The sequence below is a fragment of the Agelaius phoeniceus genome, chromosome 4 (assembly GCF_051311805.1).
Source record: "Agelaius phoeniceus isolate bAgePho1 chromosome 4, bAgePho1.hap1, whole genome shotgun sequence".
In the NCBI taxonomy this organism is placed as follows: domain Eukaryota; kingdom Metazoa; phylum Chordata; class Aves; order Passeriformes; family Icteridae; genus Agelaius; species Agelaius phoeniceus.
The window spans coordinates 71,000,464-71,019,221 of NC_135268.1; positions in this window are offsets into that span (position 1 = coordinate 71,000,464).

The following is an 18,758-nucleotide window of genomic DNA, read 5'->3' on the forward strand; positions in this document are numbered from 1 at the left end:
ATTGATACAAAATACTTTCCATTCTTCCTAGGTATTCATGGCACACACTGTAACAATCCATCTGTTACCAACACCCTGCTCTGCAGAATGTTTAAACTGTGTGAATTAGGAGTAAGAATGGGTAGGATTTCTTTATTTAACTATACCTGTGATTTGCTTAGCACAGTGGGCACGGGAGGAAGCAGAAAATAGCTTGGCTGATGTGTAAGTTTTGAACTTTTAATATTTTTGACTATTCTTTTTAGTATTATCAGCTGTGCTGCCCCAGGAGTGCATATAATAATAATATACCCAAGCATAGCTGTTAGCAGAGCTCTGGTCTCAAAATACTTAAAATAGAGATGTTCTGCTATAGTTTCTCTGAGGACCCTTCTCGGAGGTGTAGTCAGTGGCAGAGGTATAACCTGTGTTTATCACATCCTGCCAGCAGCTCTGACATTTCCCAGGACTTTTCTCCCACCACATTTGGATCCATGATTCATCTGACTGTGTCTCTTGGACGTTCAGAGATTTCCTTCTGCTGTTCAATGCAAAGGTGATGTCAATACTCAGTGAAAGTAATGAAATCGTCTTTTATTTCATACTTTTAATAAATCCATTTATACACCATTGAAAAGCTAGAAAAAGTTATTCTTTTTATCCACAAGACCCACATATCCAGAGCTTCCTTTTGTGTCCTAGATAGACTGGAGGGTGGTAGTGAGGAAAAAAAAAAAACCAAACTCCTGTAGGTATATCCAGCGATTTTCTCCTTGGCAGCATTTAAAGAGGAAACAAAAGAAGTTAATTCAGTACGTGCTTCAATGTGGTAATTTTTAGACATAAATGCTGCTTGCCCTCAACATTTTTACGAGTTCCAGGTGGAAGTTCTACAGCCTCAATGATTCTGCAATATCTGGAGACAGCACAACCCATCAAAAGTGCAGGAATCATCCCCATCCTTCCCGTCTGCTGCCAGTAGAATACACAGCCAGCAATTCCCAAAGTCTCCCTCAGGCATTTCTCTGTTGGATTCACATAACATGTCAAAGAAATGATTTTTCTCTTTGATTACTGCAGTAAAATAAAAAGCACTGAAAAAGCAACATCTGAGAAACTTACCTTACAGTTACATGAAAAATCCAGCTCCCTGTGAAGAAAGGTAATGAGGAGGGAGTCACGGTCGTTACTCCTTGTTACAGCACTTTAGAGTAACAATGCCATTTGGAGATCCTTGCTGCAGCAAAGTCAGGAAAAGCAAGTCAGCAATCAACTCCACAGGCCAATAGACTAAGATATATCAACTCCAGCTTTAGTGCATTTGGACTCCAAAGTTCCCTGGGCTGGCTGAAATGCAAAGGCTGGAGCACGGCAATATTTTTCTGTCCTGTTGGCTTTTTCTACCTCTTTCCACCTGGCAGTGACTCTTAGTAGCTAAAGCAGGAAATGGAATTCTGGCTCTAAAGGTCTAAAATTGAGTTATTGTTTCATTATATATATGAGAAATATATATATATGTACAGCTTTAAGGTACAGGTGCTTAAGTTTTACTAAATCAATTTAGAATTAAGCTACTAAGCACCTTTCAAAAGCTTACAGATCCCTTTCAAGTTCTGGTCCTGCCTTTTTTCCCCCCTTCTTTTGGATTTCTGAGACAACAATAAACATCTGTGGGCTTTTTTAATGCTTTAATTTCAGCCCTGCCAATTATGTGCTGTTCTAATTAGAGTCAATGAGAGGTGTGGGCTGCTACTTCCCCTGTTAAAACATCATCAAATGAAACAGAGCATTTTATTCCAGCCTTTTCACTCGATTCAGCACATCACAGGTGTGTTAGTGAAGTTGTAAACATATTTTTTGCAGCCCTGAGAATGAGAGAAGATGGAGCTGTTTTTGTGCATTAAGAGCTACAATCATTTGATTACTCTGGTTTTACAACAGGTCTAGGTGGAACAAGCATAAAGTGACCCAGAGAGTACAGTGACCTCCCAGACAGTGCAGGCTTGGCTATGCAAGGCTGTAACTACCAAAAAAAATGTTCCTTAAGAGCTCAAGATAACCTCAATTCAAGAACTTTGTATTTAGCATATTTTCAATACAGCAGGAGGATGTTTGAGGTCAGGATCTCAGGATCCCCTGTTCAACACTCACTATTTCCCTTTCCACCCATTCCTGCTACTAGACTTGGCTGGCCTCACACCACACTGAATTGGCAATTTTTTTCTCTTTGCATTAGAGAACAAATTCAAAAAACAGCCATGTGTATCATGGATAGAAAGGCAGGGAGGGGATTTAAATCAGCTGGGAAATTCTGAGGTTGGAAATGCTTGTTTATAACAAAGGGAAGCTAATGGGTCTTACTGAGTAGCAGGATGTTCAACTCTGCTTTCTCACCACTATTCCCCATCACACAGGGCTGCAGTTACACATTTGTCTGGGGAAGGATAATGAAGAAACTGTGAGTAGAAAACAAAGAGCTTGTTACCAGTCAAAGATTAGCCCATGTTGTAGCCCAGACATTTCCCTGCAAGCAATATAGCCAGCAGAGCATAAAACTACATTTTACTGTTCAAGGTGCATTCAAATACAGTGGTGATAGCAGAAAAATACACAGCTTTTAACAAGACAGCAAAATAACTTGGATTTCTTACTTGGCCAGGAGATTAATTTCCTCACAACTTGCCAGATGTTCAGCAAGAAAGCAGATTTCTGCTTGGAGCTGTTTGTCCCATCAAAGCCCAATGGCTTGACTTGTGTCAAAAAATTGGGAAGGCAATCCCAATTTAGATACCAGGTGCCTGATTTGGAGATCAATGATTAACTTGAGAAAATCCAGTGTCCTGGCTTTCAAACAGCAGTGAAATTACATCTGGAGGAAGATCAGATTGGTGTTGTACCCTGCAAAGGACCATAAATATCAGTCACCTGTCATACATGGTGTTGGGATTTATCACAGTGTATCAGAAGAAGAGAGTAAGTGGTAAAATATAATTCAGGATATAAGAGAATTGATTCTGTATGGCTTCAGGATGTTTTCTAATTAATTATTCAGAGGGGAAAAAAACCCAAAAAACAACTGCTGGTTCCCAATGGAAATAGAGAACAAAGTTATTTAATGAGCTGCCATAAAACACAAACAAGTTCAGTTGGCATTATGCAGATAAGCTCAAAGAACTTTTTCAAGATTATAGTTTAAAAAGGGGACATATTTCAGAAGTTCTAACAACATTACCTCACCATCCAGCTGTTTATATTGTACTTCCAGCTCCTTTGAAAAGATGCCAAAATAAAGTAAATTTGAATATTATCTGCTGAGAACTTCTCTATGGAATAATCACCAGACTGCTTTTCATTATACCACAATTATATCATCAGCATCTAATGATCAGAATGCAGAGCAGCTGATTATTTTCATAATGCAATTACTTCATTACATCTTAGAAAACTCAGCTGCATGCAAACAGTTCTCTCCAAATAACCCATTTGTCTGATTAATCATCTGATGGGAACTCCTCTCTCTCTCTCTTGCCCCCTTTTAAACGTTCACCTGTTTTCCCTGTGCTTCCTGTCTAACTTGGTCCTTACAGCATTAATCACTCAGGAGGAAGGAGGAAGATGGGCTCTTTCTCAAAATACACTGACAGATCCACATTTTCCAAGTGAGGCAAATGAAATTGTTCCCAGGGATTTGCCCTTGCCGCTTTTTGTGTGTCCAAACCTCAAGGTATGAATATAAATCAGGAATTTGTGCAGGGGTTTATTAGCTGACAAATGCAGATGGCTAACCCTGGTACACACACCCAGGCATCTTGAGTGTCTGGTGGGTGTTTTTGAGGCAGGCATTTCCAAATAGCTGACTTTAACCCTCTGCTCCTCACTGTCAAGAGGAATCTCTAAGGCTTTTGCTAATAACCGATGTCTTTCATGTGTATTTTAAAATAACTTTAATCCTAGTGGAGCAAACCAGATTAAAAAAAATATAATAAAAGGCTGCAGTGTTTGATTGTTCAGCAGGATTGTTTATACAGAGATGCTGGAATAAAAATAATTAGCACTTCTAGGGACTTCCAGCTGAAGATCTGAAACCTTGTTTGTGGAAAAAAAAAAATAGTTAGGTTTACATTTAGTCCATGCCTTTTGCAAAACTCAGTGACTCAAAGAAGAAATGTGAAGGCCAATGTACTGCCTATTTTTGTTGTTGTTGTTCTTTTTTTGTGGTGCTTTGCTAAAGTTCACAAATACCAAATGAGAAGGCCAAGGAAGATCACACCTCCAGACTCCTAATCTCTCTCCCCAGCAGATAGCCATGGATCAATTACATGCTCAGAAAGGGAGAACTTAACTTACAAACTTACAAAAGAAAATATTTTAGGCAAATCTACTGAGGCCTAGACATAAGAAGAATGATAGTTAATTGAAAGAGAATCTGAATTAAATGCCCATATGAGAAACAGACTTATGAGATTGTAAAAGAAAAATTATTGCAGCAATTATGATGGTAATAACAATGCTATTACAGATAGGATTCCTATTGTAAAGGCTTCTGTCGTTTTGGGCGAGTAATTTATTCATTTTCATTTCTGTAGACTGGTATGTTGATAATCAGCTTTACTCCAAAGGGTTTTTCTGCAATTTGGAAGGGGAAGGAATTCGTAAAATTGAGGCTCCTTATGCTTGAAATCTAATTACAGCTACAGAATCCCCTCTAACGTTTCACTTCATAGTGGTCCAAGTCACGTGTATCACAGCTGGGTTTCTCTGCAACTGTTACACCTCTGCAATTTAATTTTGTTAGGTAGGTGATGAACAGCAAGTTTAGGCTTGATATTTAAACAGAACTTTCCAGAAAGCATCTCCCTAAACCTGCATCAGCAGGACATGAACATCTCCATAAACCTGGATCAGCAGGACATGAGCATCTCCCTAAACCTGGATTAGCAGGACATGAGCATCTCCATAAACCTGGAGCCAGGACATGAGCATCTCCATAAACCTGGAGCCAGGACATGAACATCTCCCTAAACCTGGATCAGCAGGACATGAGCATCTCCATAAACCTGGATCAGCAGGACATGAGGATCTCCCTAAACGTGGATCAGCAGGACATGAGCATCTCCCTAAACCTGGAGCCAGGACATGAACATGTCCATAAACCTGGAGCCAGACATGAGCATCTCCATAAACCTGGAGCCAGGACATGAGCATCTCCCTAAACCTGGAGCCAGCACACAAACATGTCCCTAACCTGGAGCCAGGACATGAGCATCTCCATAAACCTGGATCAGCAGGACATGAGCATCTCCATAAACCTGGAGCCAGGACACAAACATCTCCATAAACCTGGAGCCAGGACATGAGCATCTCCATAAACCTGGAGCCAGGACACAAACCTGTCCCTAAACCTGGAGCCAGGCTGCCCCTGAGAAAGCAGCAGCAAGATGCTGGCTCCTCCCTCCTTGTCCCAGCAAGCAGGTTTGGTAAATACAGAAAGAAATTCTTCAGGAATCTCCTTCTTGGGGTTCTCCCTCTCAGCTGCTCTTATTCCCAGCAGCTCTGGGAGGCTGTTAGTTGAATGCCTTCCCAATTTCTTCAGCACTTTAAGCCAAGCCATTTTCACTTAGTCATATTTTACACTGTTTTCTAAGCACATTGTCACCAAAACATTGGCTGAATTTGTAACAAACCCCCTAAATTTGTGGCAAATAAAGCATTTAAACAATTATCTTGGAAACATCTAAGTAAAAACCACCTAGTTATGAACCCTTTGAAGAACTTCAGGGGAACAAAAGTCTTTTGGATCTTCCCAAAAAAGCCTGGGAAACAATTTGCTGCAATGTGATATCTTCACATCCTAAACAGAGAAATAAAAATCCTCATCTGTGCCCCTCATTAGGTGCATGCTGTTTATTGTGCATGTCACACTGGTAGAGTACAAGGGAGATATTACCCTGTGCACATCTTTCTTTTCACTCAGCTGGACTTTTGCCACTGGTTTCAAAGAGAACATGTTATCTCATAATTAGAGAAAGCCCAGGAAAAACAGAAAAATAGGTCATAATGTTCAAAACAACTGTGATTCAATGCTTCTGGCCAGTTATTTTCCTACACTGTGATTAATTTAAGATAATTTAATTTAGCTTGTTTTAATAATTGCATAACTTTTATCTGGATGCCCATGCCAGATGGCTCAACCAGCCTGGAAACAGGAAGATGCTGTAATTGTGGCAGCCTAATAACATTTATTTACTACAAGCCTGACTGTCTGTGACACTCATCAGAGCTCTGCAATATTGTTCTTTGCACTATAGTGCTTCAGTGCACTTCTCTTTTAGCCACCCAATCTTTTGCCTCTCCCAAATTCTCTGAGAAAATTTGGGTTTTGAATGCATTTTTCCCCCTTTTTGTGTTTCTTGTGAGAACTCAAAGTGCCCCAGTTCTGGGTTCTGCCTCTTTGCCTCTGCAAATCACCAGGTTAAACTGTGTCAGCCTCCTAATGATGATTCCTTGATGATTTCTGAATAATTCAACAATTACCTCATAACATTTGGACAATTAATGTATCTTCAGGTTGTTAATTCCTTGATTCAAAATTGAGGAAATATTCTGTCTCCAATTTGTTACAAAAAAAATCTTTCATTTTTAAAGCTGGAAAATGAGTAACTTACTGCTTTCAACCAAGCAGTATTTCCTTTGGTTTGTTTCTGCTTATTTAATTTCCGTTTGCTTACAGTTAGGAAGCAAAAAGTAATTTTTAATCTCAGATTTAACATGAGCAATTTCCAATATTCCTTCTCTCCGACCTGTGAGTCTCATTGGACCTCGTGAACCCCAAAATTCCTGGCAAAACTCTTGCATGACTTATTCAGCAGTGAGGAAAATAAGGTGAAAATACCTCTGAATTAGGTGATTTGTAGGGAAACATCTGAATTTTGGAGCCATTTTGGTACATTCAGGTTAGTTTCTTTTTTTTACTACTTCTTTACAATTGCCACACTGAAGATCACCTGCTCTGGCAGCTGATCCACCTACCAAGCCATGTAGAAAAAATACAGATTTTCTTGAAAAATCCACTGCTGCTGCTGGTTTGCTGCTCTAATGGAGGAAGAGATTGTTATAAATACACACCTTGGAGTATGTTGATCCAAAACTTTTATTTCCCATCAATATGAATTAATTTGGGGCATTTGCTGCTGCCATGCCATGCAGTGTTGTGCTACCAAAAATCCAAATACTTTTGTCAGACAGCAACAGGTCCTGTAGAAACATCTCTTTTTCTCACTTTGTACAGAGGTAATGTGCTATTTTTATGAAGCTTTTTAGGTAATGGGGACAGTTTTTATTGTTGAACTGAACCAAATATTTTCCTTAGGAGAAGTAAAAATCAATTGACTTGAGGAGAGATTTCATTAACAGGGACCAAACCCTATTTTCAGTGAAATCAAATCAGTGGGAAATTTGCTATGCATGACCAGGGACCCACATTCTAATTACAATTAATCAGTTATCCCGTGTATTTGGCTGCTCTTTTCCTGTTCTCAAATAATTTGCAAATCACACTGAATTTCTTGCATCCTTATTTCTTGTCTGGAATTGTTCAATACTAATTTAAGTGAACCCATTTCAGCTCATGACGTGTTCGTGCACTATTTATTTAGATTTAAGGGGTATTTTTTTCTTTTGCTGAATGAGACATGGCATTCTTCTTCCCTGAATAGGTGTCTGAAATATCAAAGTGGGGATGATTGAAAAAGAAATGATCATAATTTTTTTGGAACTCTCATTTTCTTTATTGAACAAATAATATGTGTTCAGGTTTTCATTTTCCTTCCCCATTATCCAGTAAAAGCCATGGGAGAAAGAAAGATGGGGAAAAATAAAGAAGACAATAGTCAAAAATACTGGTGTGCTTTTTGTTCTGTTTGAAAAACCGATGACTGCAAAGAGAAAAATAAGATTTCTTGAGAAATGATGGTTCTCTTAAAAAAAAAAGAAATTTAAAAATCAATGACATCTCATAGGAGGATGTTAAATAAGAGATGGAAAATAACAATTGTATAATATTGTGCATGTAAGAATATAGGTGCAGAGCTGAACACTGGGCAAATACCTGATTCTACAGAGTTCAGTTCAAAACAAGAACTGAACAACCATTCTGAGTCTAAAGGAACATTTCTGAATGCTGCTTTTACAGCAGTCAGATAGGTCCTGACTCACTTTCTGGAGAATGGATAAATTAGGACATAAACTCAAACTCATTGCTGGAAAAATTCCCCTTGATAGGAATGGACTTTGAGTCAAGAAAGGGAATAATGAGTTAGAAAATGAAAAGAAGAATAGAGTGGTAAGGAACTGTCAGGGCAAGTGTGAGGGCAAGAGCTGGACCCTTTTTGTTTAGGCATAAATCCCAAATTTCTCCCCACAGCTGGAACAGGTGCCAGTAGCAGGGACTGGCATCCTCTGGATGCTCCCCAGGGAATGAAGCACAGACCTTTGGGTTTTCATTCAAACAGGGGCAATTCCTCTCCTCACCCCCAGTTTCCTGTGGCATCTTTTTTGATCCATCACCTCCACTCCTGGCAGTTCATAGTTTTTTAAGTCATTCAGGAAAATTTACAAATGAACTTTCCCAACATGCTATATCAGGAACTCCATTTAATTTGTCTTTATGGTGTCCCAGGATGATTAATTATCTTCTGGAAGCGCTCTGTGTATCTCAGACTTGTGTTTTACTGAATTTTTCAGTGTTACCTCTTTGTTTCCTGAGAGTGCACCTGCTTTTAATTTTATGCAGATGATATACAATTATATCTTCAGAGGGATTCAAATGACAATGTTTCCCTGACTTTTAGTTCTGCCTTTCTGACATAAAGCTGTGGTTTAGTGCAGGTTTTCACACAGCTAAAATCAATTAATCATATACCTTGAATTACATCAGCTTAGGCAGTGTAAAATAAAAAAATTGAGAGCTGGGGCCTCTTCATTCTAAATTGGGCCAGTATCAGGGAAAGATTGCATGAATATTTTAATTTAAGTGCTTTTAAATCACTATGGTATTTTCTTTTCAACAATTCCCATTCTCACAGACAACTGTAGCGGCAGAATTTTGAAAATCAACTTAGAAATTTATAACAACCTCATTAGAAGCTTAATTTTGCAACTCACAGTCCTCTAAAAAGTGATTTTAGGCATATAACATGATGTCTTTGAGCACCACTGGCTCTTTGAATAAAGAATCATTACAATCAAAAGTTGGCTAATGAGCCATAGAAAATATTAGGCTATAGATACAAATAGTGTTTCCTGAAGAGCTTGTAACATAGATAATTCAAGAAACAGGAACAGGTAGAATTTAAAAAAAAAAAAATTATTATTTTTATATTCTTTTAAACTTCTTTATTTCTTTTTATCCTTTTAGCAGATACCTAAGTGTTTTCTGTATGTTGGCAGAAATTTCTTGTTATAATTTTAGCAGATACCCAAGTATTTTCTGCATGTTGGTGGCACAGGACTATGTACAATCCTTGTCATGTACGTGCAGAGCTACGCCCCAATGCCTGTGTGTGAAATATTTACTTCTTGGGACTTCTGCTGCTCAGAGTCACCCCAAGATGTGTTAGAAAGGTTCTTTTCCCAGCCTGGTGGTCAAAGAAGGGATCAGAACTCTTCTGTTCTCATTCTCAAGGTTGTTTATTGTTTCTTATCTATAAAATTCTGTCTCTGGCCTGCTGAGCTCCGTTCAGCAGGGCGGGTTGAGGCACACTGGCCACCCTCAGGGTGGTGTTATCTTTTTATACTAAAAACTACCTGTGCATTATTTACCATAACTTCCCAATACCTATCACCTATGTTAGACAGTGAGCTTCTACCTTAAACCAATCCAAAAGTGCCACCATCACAGCAGAAGATGGAGGCCAAGAAGAAGAAGGAGAAAGGCTGGACATGCCCAGATTCCTCCATCTTGCCTCCTGAACCCCCATTCTAAAAACCCCAAAAATCTATTTTTCACCCCATGACAAACTAATTATTATTCTACTTAGACTTTCGTGGCTTGCAGATCCTCATATGAGGTTGGTAACTTTTTCCAGGGGTCGTAACCAAAGTCACCAAAGGTGTCCTGGGCTCTGTGCCAAGGTCTCTGAGCCCCCTGGCAGGGGTTTGAGCCATCCAGGACAGCCAGAGGGATGTCCTGAATTCCAACATTTACTCACTGAATACGATATTACTACTACTTCTTCCAGAGCAGAAATGCACCAATCCTCAAAATTCTCCCTAATTCTGCCCTCCTGCTAGGTGTGTCCATTCCCCCTGCCGGATCCATGGGCAGGTTGTCAGAGTGCTCTGCCACACCAGGAAATGTTGCATTTCCTCTGCCCATCTCCACCTTGGGAAGGAGAGATTAATGCATGCTCCAAGCCAATCTTGGATTTCCATAAACTATTTTGGAGTGATGTGATTAAAGATGGCAATCCAGGCAAAACTGCAGCAAAGTTTTTGTCATTTAAAAGCTCTGCAGCGTCCTTAGTTATAATAAAGGAAATTGTGTCATTAAGAGCATGTGTAGATTGGTAAAAGGCATCCATTCCTGGTACAGAAAAACAAATTTACTGGCAAACCTGCTGAACTGTTTTTTGCATCCTTTATTCCTTTCCTATTAGGTAACACAGAAAAATAATCAACTTTCCTGGCTACTCTGGACATGAGAGAGGGATTCCTCTACTACATTCAAATCAAACACAAATATTTATAGAATATTGGTTTGGAGTTGGAAGGGACCCCTAAGATCACCCAGTCCCACTCCCAGGGACACCTTCCACTGTCCCAGGCTGCTCCAAGTCCCATCCCACCTGGTCTTGGACACTTCAGGGATCCAGGGGCAGCCACAGCTTCTCTGGGCACCCTGTGCCAGGGCCTGCCCACCCTCACAGGGAAGAATTTCTTTCTCTACAAGATCTCACAGCCTTCACAGACTCCACAGGACAGATCCAAGGGTTCTAGTTCAGGGCCGTGCCCTCAAGCAGAAGGTGGTGATGAAATCAGGTGCCAGTGGAGCACTGAACAAAGTCTGTAATATGTGTTACATCAGTGCTTATGATTTATTCTATTTAGCCAAGGAGGATATGCACAGACACAGGCTTTAGGAAGATCTGGCTCAGATGAAGAGGGAAATGGTCATTTCATTATCCAGTGGCCTCATCATTTCATGCCTGTTGGTAAAAACGCAGCAAACCTCTGGGCTGAGTGATTACTAAATGATACTTTCCACATCTGCCCTTCCATTACACCCTCTATCCACTCATCACAGAGTGTAACTGAGGCTTTGCAGCTATTTATTATAATTTTCAGTGGAGCACAGTTGACCCTGTGTTTGTAGACAACTTCTTTTGACCCGTCCACTTTAAAGAAAAAAACACCTCCAATCAGTTTATAACGGTGGAACAGAGGGAGGAATATAATGATATTGATGAAATGGATATAAGACTACTGAGGCTGCATTTTAATTCAGTCCTGGTGCTGTTTGCATCTAATAAAATTCCTCTAAGGGAATTTTTTTAAGCTGACCTCTTCAAAGTAAATCACAGCATGATTCACTGTACAGCCAGTTTTCATAATCACAGTGTGTGAGATAAAGCAGGGCTGCAGTCAGGCATGCAGCTACAGGACAATTGCAAACCATCATCCTGCTGGGAACGAGCAGAGGAATTCAATTAAAGCTCCACTTTTGATGAAGAATCGGTGAGGATTCATTGCACTTGCTCGGAAGAGGAAATGGCACTCGGGATTTCAGCACTCAGGTCCTAAAGGTGGCCTTGCTAATGGAAAGACCATTTTTCCATGGTTCTTCTGCAGCTGGGGATTTCTGGGATGCTCTGTGGCCACTGCTGCGTTGCTAAGTGTCTTGGTTTGAAAAGCCTCGTGCCTGCTAAGGAAGACAGGAGCCTCCCTTGAAATGGAAAATATAAACCCCCTCCCTCTGGATTATTATAATTTTTAAATTAAAGGGCTCTCAGGCAAAGATATGAGAGTAGGAATAACAGTTCTTTACTAGGAAAATTAAAAATACAAATGTAATAGTACAAACAAAACCAAACCACTGCCAGAGTCAGACCATGCCCTGTCCCCTGTGTGTCAGGGGGTGGCACAGCCCCATCCCATGGGGGCTCAGCCCTCCTGCAGTGCCAGCTGTGGCTCTGCTGGAGCAGGGATCCTGCACAAGGGGGGAGTTTTCCTCTGCAGCTCCAGGGCTGCTGCAGATGGGCCTGGGCTCCCTCTGGCAATGCAGGGCAGCAGAAGCTGCTCCTCTGGCAATGCACTGGGCAAAGGCTGCTGGGCTGTCCCAAACCTCAGATTGGATCCAGGTAGGAATGCTTGGCTCCTCCCCTGGGCGGAGCATCTCCCCATGGGATGATGGAATTGGATCAGCCATGCAGGGACACTCACTGGCCATGGACAGAAGAGAATTAATAATGAATGGCCCATGAAGAGCAGAGATCTCCTGGAGGGAGGATTGGCTGTGGAAGAGATAAAGAAAACTGCCCAATGAACAGCAGATAACTGCCCCACCTCTGACAGATGGCAAATAGATACACACCCCCATTTCCAACCTAAAACACTAAGTCATGTAAGAACAGTTCTATGGGGTGAAACGTTTGGCCCACCCTGTGTATTTTCAAAGTATTTTCATGGTGGAGTAACACCCATCCTTCCAAACATGGTGCAGCAGCTTCTCCAAAGCCAGTCCATGATGGGAACCAATATGACACAGCTCACTCCAAATTTAATGATTTTTCAGACCTCTCCTGCAGCCTGACCTGAGAATTAGCTGACACCATCCATGGATTATGAAGCTTCCCACCCCGTGGCAATACTTCAGTGATGTACAAAGTCTGCTTTTGGATTCCACAAAGTCTGGGTGAACCCCACACTGATGATCTGGGAAGAAGACATGAGTTTTAATGCTGAGTTTTACACCATGAGATGATTTGCAATAAAACTACTTCAAAGAAGAAACAGCTTTAAAATCCTTCTTAACTTAAGCTCTTCTTCCTTCTCCCCAGCCTTAATGCAGTTTTATTTACTTTTAAGATAGGGATTCACTTATAGGATAGTACTGAATGGTTGCCTCAGCCAGGCTGTTCTGAAACTATGCTTGCCTACTGCATGTGGCCTGTTATGAGGTTTAAGGCATCTTTCAGAGGGAGAAAAATCAACAGCAGTTGCTGATATTTACAGCCATAAGGTCCTAATTTCCTCAGATTCAGGGATCAAAATGCAGAGGGAGAAAATGCTGAAATAGTAGAGTCATTTATAAATTTTATAGCAGACAGAAAACAGCCCCTTACCCACGTGTGCTTTGGGTGCAGGCAAGGCAAACAGAATATGAATACAATATTTTTCTAGTGAAAATGAATAGATTAAAAGAAAGAAGCACACAGATCTTCTTCTTCCTCACCCTGTTCAGACCCTACTGAGGTATCACTGCTCTCCTGGATGGGAGTGGCTGAATTCTGTTCCTTGCATCACTGTCTCCTCATTGGGTAGCTTGAATTGATTGCAGCTGGGGCTGCTGGGATCTACCAGTTTGCTCCCCATTAAAAGCAGATTTTTTTCCACTGAGACACTGTGGGAAATACACATGTAGGCCTGTGGGAGTGGAGTTGAACTCCAGAAAAAGAAATGAAAACAACCTCATGGTTATTTATGGGGAAGATCCTGGTGAGTCTGGAGTCATGGATTGGACTGAATCACTATTTATTTTATTTTTTTTTTTTGTTCACATCTCTGCTTAAGTTCCTGCTGCCTCCTGCCTGGTTATCTGCATCTGTGACAGGTGGCAAAGATGTTTGATTCATCCTTTTTGCTGTTCAATGTGTGGAGAAAATGCTGGCAGACCAGGACATTTCCCTGAAACTCTCCTGCAGAGGCCCAATTTAAACATCCTCATATTCTATCAATTTCCCTCTCACACTGATCCCCTCTAGCCATGGAAAACAGTCACAGCTCTGTAAAATTATAAATTATAACAGTGCCCAGGCTGCCCCAGAACCAACGGGTGGAAAATATAAGTTTATTCCTCTAAGGTGAGGTTTTATCTTAAAATAATTCACATAGAAAAGAATAATAAGTAAAATCTAAGGACTATCAGGAGCCAGTGTAACTTCCAAAACTCTGAGATCACAATCTGTAGTACTACATACTCATACGGATCCTGAAATATTTCAGATTATCTGCCATATGCTCCTTGTCAAAATTGTGCACCACTAAACTTTCATTAAAAGCACAATTTCTTTTATTGTGAGTTTTTAACAGTTTTGCTTTGAATTGAGAAATCTTTAAATACAATCAGCACAGAAGCCTTTTTTCTACCCAGGTTTTCTTATCACCAATCCTTCTTTGTACTCCTCTTTATTGTATCTCAAAGGAACAGCATGGTTGGCAGCCACTAGCTGTGATGGTGTTCAGGGCAGGATTGGTTAGCAGGGAGAACTTCCTTCAGTGTGGAAAATAAATAAATTCCTACATGCATTTCAGTGCTTGCCAGAAATCATCTTTCTATTTACAACTGAATGACCTGAATTACCTTTTTACACATACAGATGAACCAGGTCTCTGAAGGCAATCAAAAGACCACTGCTCCATTTGAGATGCTGATCTCTGAAGCAGAATAGCAAGAAGTCCAGAAGTGTGTTTCATGGAAAATTCAGGTTTCAAAATGTGTTTTCCAGGCTGATGTAGAACAGAAATGAAGTTTTCTAAATGCATTTTTGGTGACAAATACAAAACAACCCTTTGCCTTCTTTAGAACACGCAGAGAGTCTGGAGCTCTGCTGTGAGGTGTGGGGAGGCTGGATTCAAATTCCTCCTCCTTATCTGTTGAAATGCCATAGAAAGAAGTAATCCTGGGCATTCACCTTCTCAGAGTCTCCTGGATTTTTCTGTCATTACTCTTTATTGAGCCTTTTCTTGGGGGAGAGTAAGAAAAATTGCATTTGATGTGGGAGTATTTTTTCACTAAATAAATGTACTCCTTGGGTAAAGTTTTCATTTGGACAAATGATCTCGGGTCTTGTGCACATCTGTGAGTTAAGGTGCCCCTTTTCCCAACCCCTTTGTGCTCTGCTCCCTGCTCTCCCAGGTGTCACTTTGGGCTTGTGCTGGCACAGTGGCACATTCAGCCTGGGGCAGTGGCAGGGCTGACCCCTCTCACACTCCCCAGCCAGGCTCCCAAACCCCCACCCACCCTGTGCTTCCAGAAAATGCATCTCCCCAAACCTGAGAAAGCCTCATTAAAATTTCAAATACCCACCACATAACTGTTATCATCTGTGAATTCCCCAGCCAGCTCCCTTCTGACAAGGTTTGATATGGTGTAATGCAAAATGCATATTTATCCTTGTTTTTATAACATTTTGTTATTGCCTCCCATCATCAGGCCATACCCTGGAACTGATGAGATTGAAGCTGGTTGGGGCATGCATCACCTAAATTTTATAGAGTGCCTTCTACTCTTGATTTTCAATTGTCACAACCCACCAAAGATGTGCTGTTTCACAGCTTGGGGCTCTAAGTCACAGGAGATAAAGTGCATATTGGAAGACTAAATTGAGTTTTTTCCTTTAAATGGAAGGAAAGTCATAGTTGGGGTAGAGAAGAAATAATAAATCTATTTTCTGGAACAAATAGCAGCTCTCATGGTTTCCAGCAATAAAAGCAGGAAGAAAGGCCTAAAGACATGAACATTTAAACAAACAAGTTGAAGATCTTAAAGAAATGACAGTGGGAGCTCTGAAAACTGCTGCCAACTTTCAAAAAGAAAAAAAAAATCCCTCTTTTATTTGTTTGGGTTGTTTTTGTACAGGAAGGAGGTGGGGAGAGAGAAAGCATTTTAAATAAGGGTTTCCCAACCACATGGGTAGAGGTAGGAAACTGTTTTCATACTGGTTGCATGAAGATAAACTGTTATTTTAAAACATTTTAAAGAGGAAGCTGTTAAAAAAATAACAGGGGGCAGAGAAGGACTAATAAAATAACAGCAAATCCTCTGAACTGTGAGGCTTTGGGGAAGAATAAACAACCAAACCCTGTCCCTGGTAGGTGTTTCTCAGCTGGATGGGCTTGGCATGGCCAGGTTTTGGTGGGGAGGGGGATACAGGGGTGGCTGCTGTGGGAATCTGCTGCAATGTCCATGGAGCCAGTTCCAGGAGGAGCAGCCCTGCAGCCCCCTGGTCAGTGCAGAGGTTGAATTTGCTTTGCCCATGATGGTGTTTGGTGGGGGATCTCCCTCTGTGCTTATCTTGACCCATGAACCCTTTGTTAGATTTTCTCTCCCCTGTCCAGCTGTGCAGGGCAGTGGCAGAGTGGCTTTGGTGGGTGCCTGGTGTCCAGCCAGGGTCAATCACTACACCTCCCATGAGAACAGCTCAGGATGCTGCCCAAATCCCTTTTTGGGGCCTTCTGTACTCATCGGTGTCCAGGGACCAACTACAGCATCAGGAATGCTCACATTTCCCTTGGGGCTGCAGGAGCTTTGCTGTGCTTTATAACCCAGTTTATTTTCCTCCCTCTCCTGTGAGAGCCAGAAATCCACCTGCAATTTCTGTCTTGGATCTGTCACAGAATAATTTGGGTAGGAAGGACAATAAAAATCATCTTTTTCCAGCCTTTGCCATGGGCAGGGACACCTTCCACTATCCCAGGTTGCTCCAACCATCCAACCTGGCCTTGGACAATCCCAGGGATGGAGCAGATCTCCCTTCCTCACTTAAAAGCTTGAGGAAGGGAAATCTAACCATATTGCAGCTTCTTACTTTGCCTCTTTTTTCTTTCTTTGTTTAATTTATGACCCTTTGGCAAGTTTATGGCAAGCCATCCAGCAGAGAGATCTCTGCAGAGACAGGGCCTGCAGCAAAACTGAAAGCAAGGCATAAATATGTTACTTATTTTTCTCATCAAATGTATTCTCTTAAAATCTCTGTGCTTTATTTGGAAGCTGAGCAACATGGAGCAGATTCCAGTGTAATATTTCATTAACTCTGTTGGAGTGACACCACTCTGTTGGTGTGCTGTGTTATTTAATACTTAGCCACAGACTCGACTGAGATGCGGAGTCAGATGCCAGCATTCTTGCTAGAAAAAAAACAATATTCATGTTAAGGATTCACATCACCATTTAATTATTAATTGTGCCTTAATTGGCTGTCATAAATTCATTTGCCCTTTGATCTACAACAATGATTCTTTGGGGTTGTTATGACTGCCTGCAAGCATGAGTAATGACTTTGACTTCAATGCAAAGATGTTAGAATAGTGTTGCTGCTACAGCTGAGGTGACTGAAAGAAATTGAGTTGTGGAGATAGTGGGAAGGTGGAGAAGTCACAGATTTCCAGCATTTCAAAGCATGAGTATTTCACACCAGAGAAGAATCAGACCAGCCTGCCAGTTTAGTGACTTCACAAACAGCTATTCTTGCAAATGAAAATTAATAGAAAATAATTAATTTGGCCTTTTGGCACCTAAACAGGGTCCAAGAGAGTTGGAGAGGGACTTGGGACAAGGGATGGAGGGGTGGGACAAGGGGGAATGGCTTATAATTAACACAAGCCAGAGTTAGGTGGGGTATTGGGAAAAAATTCTTTCCCTGTGAGGGTGGGGAGGTCCTGGCACAGGGTGCCCAGAGAAGCTGTGGCTGCCCCTGGATCCCTGGAAGTGTCCAAGGCCAGGCTGGATGGGGCTTGGAGCACCCTGGGACAGTGGAAGGTGTCCCTACCCAAGGCAGGGAGTTGGAATGAGATGAGTTTTGTGGCCCCTTCCAGTTCAAACCATTTTATAATTCCTTAAAATGATAAGATTCTGTGATAAAGGAAATAAACAAATAAAAATTAGATCAAGATGAAAGAGCCAAAAGGTGCTGCCTGTAAAAGAGTCAGGTCCCATTACCCAACAGCTCAGATAAACTGGGAGGCTGCTCTCGGGCTGAGCCACAAATCTGAGCTGCCTTAGTGCAAAGTGATGCCAGCACACAACACAGATCTGTCAGGCAATAGAAAAAGCTTTAAAAAAGCTTTTCTGAGTGCATGGGCACAGCCCCCTGGAGCTGGGGAGGCATCTCTGCAGAGGGGGCTGTGCTCGCAGCCCATGTCCCGGCGCGGGCGTCTGGCAGCGCCTTCACCCACCCAGCAAAGTCTCACATCCCTCCCTGCCACTCCTGCACCTCAGGAGACACAAACTCCTCCACAGAACACCCTGGAACAAGCACAGACACTTGCACAAAATGCCAAAAGTCACGAAACTACACGGAGGTGCATGAGAAGGAGTATTTTTAGCTCTAGTGGATAGCTCTGCATATATAATCTGTAGAGGGATGTTTTTCCTCTGAGTTCTCTGGTAGGTTTTCTGTGGTATTTGCTGGGTCCCCAGGATGAAGGAAGGATTGAGAATCCAACTCTCTTTATGTTCTTAAAAGCCTAACTTATATATATATATATATATATATATTTTATGTTATATATTATATTAAATAATACTATACTAAAACTATACTAAAGAATACAGAAAGGATACAGACAGAAAGCTCAACAAGATACTAATTTAAAACTCGTGACTGACTCCTCAGATGACTCCTACTCAGCTGGACAGTGATTGCTCATTAAGTAAAAACAACTTACATGAAACCAATAAAACAACCACCTGTTGGATAAAAAAAAATCTCCAACCACATTCCAAAGCTGCAAAACAGGGAGAAGCACTGAGATAATATTAATCTTGTTTTTCTCTGAGGCTT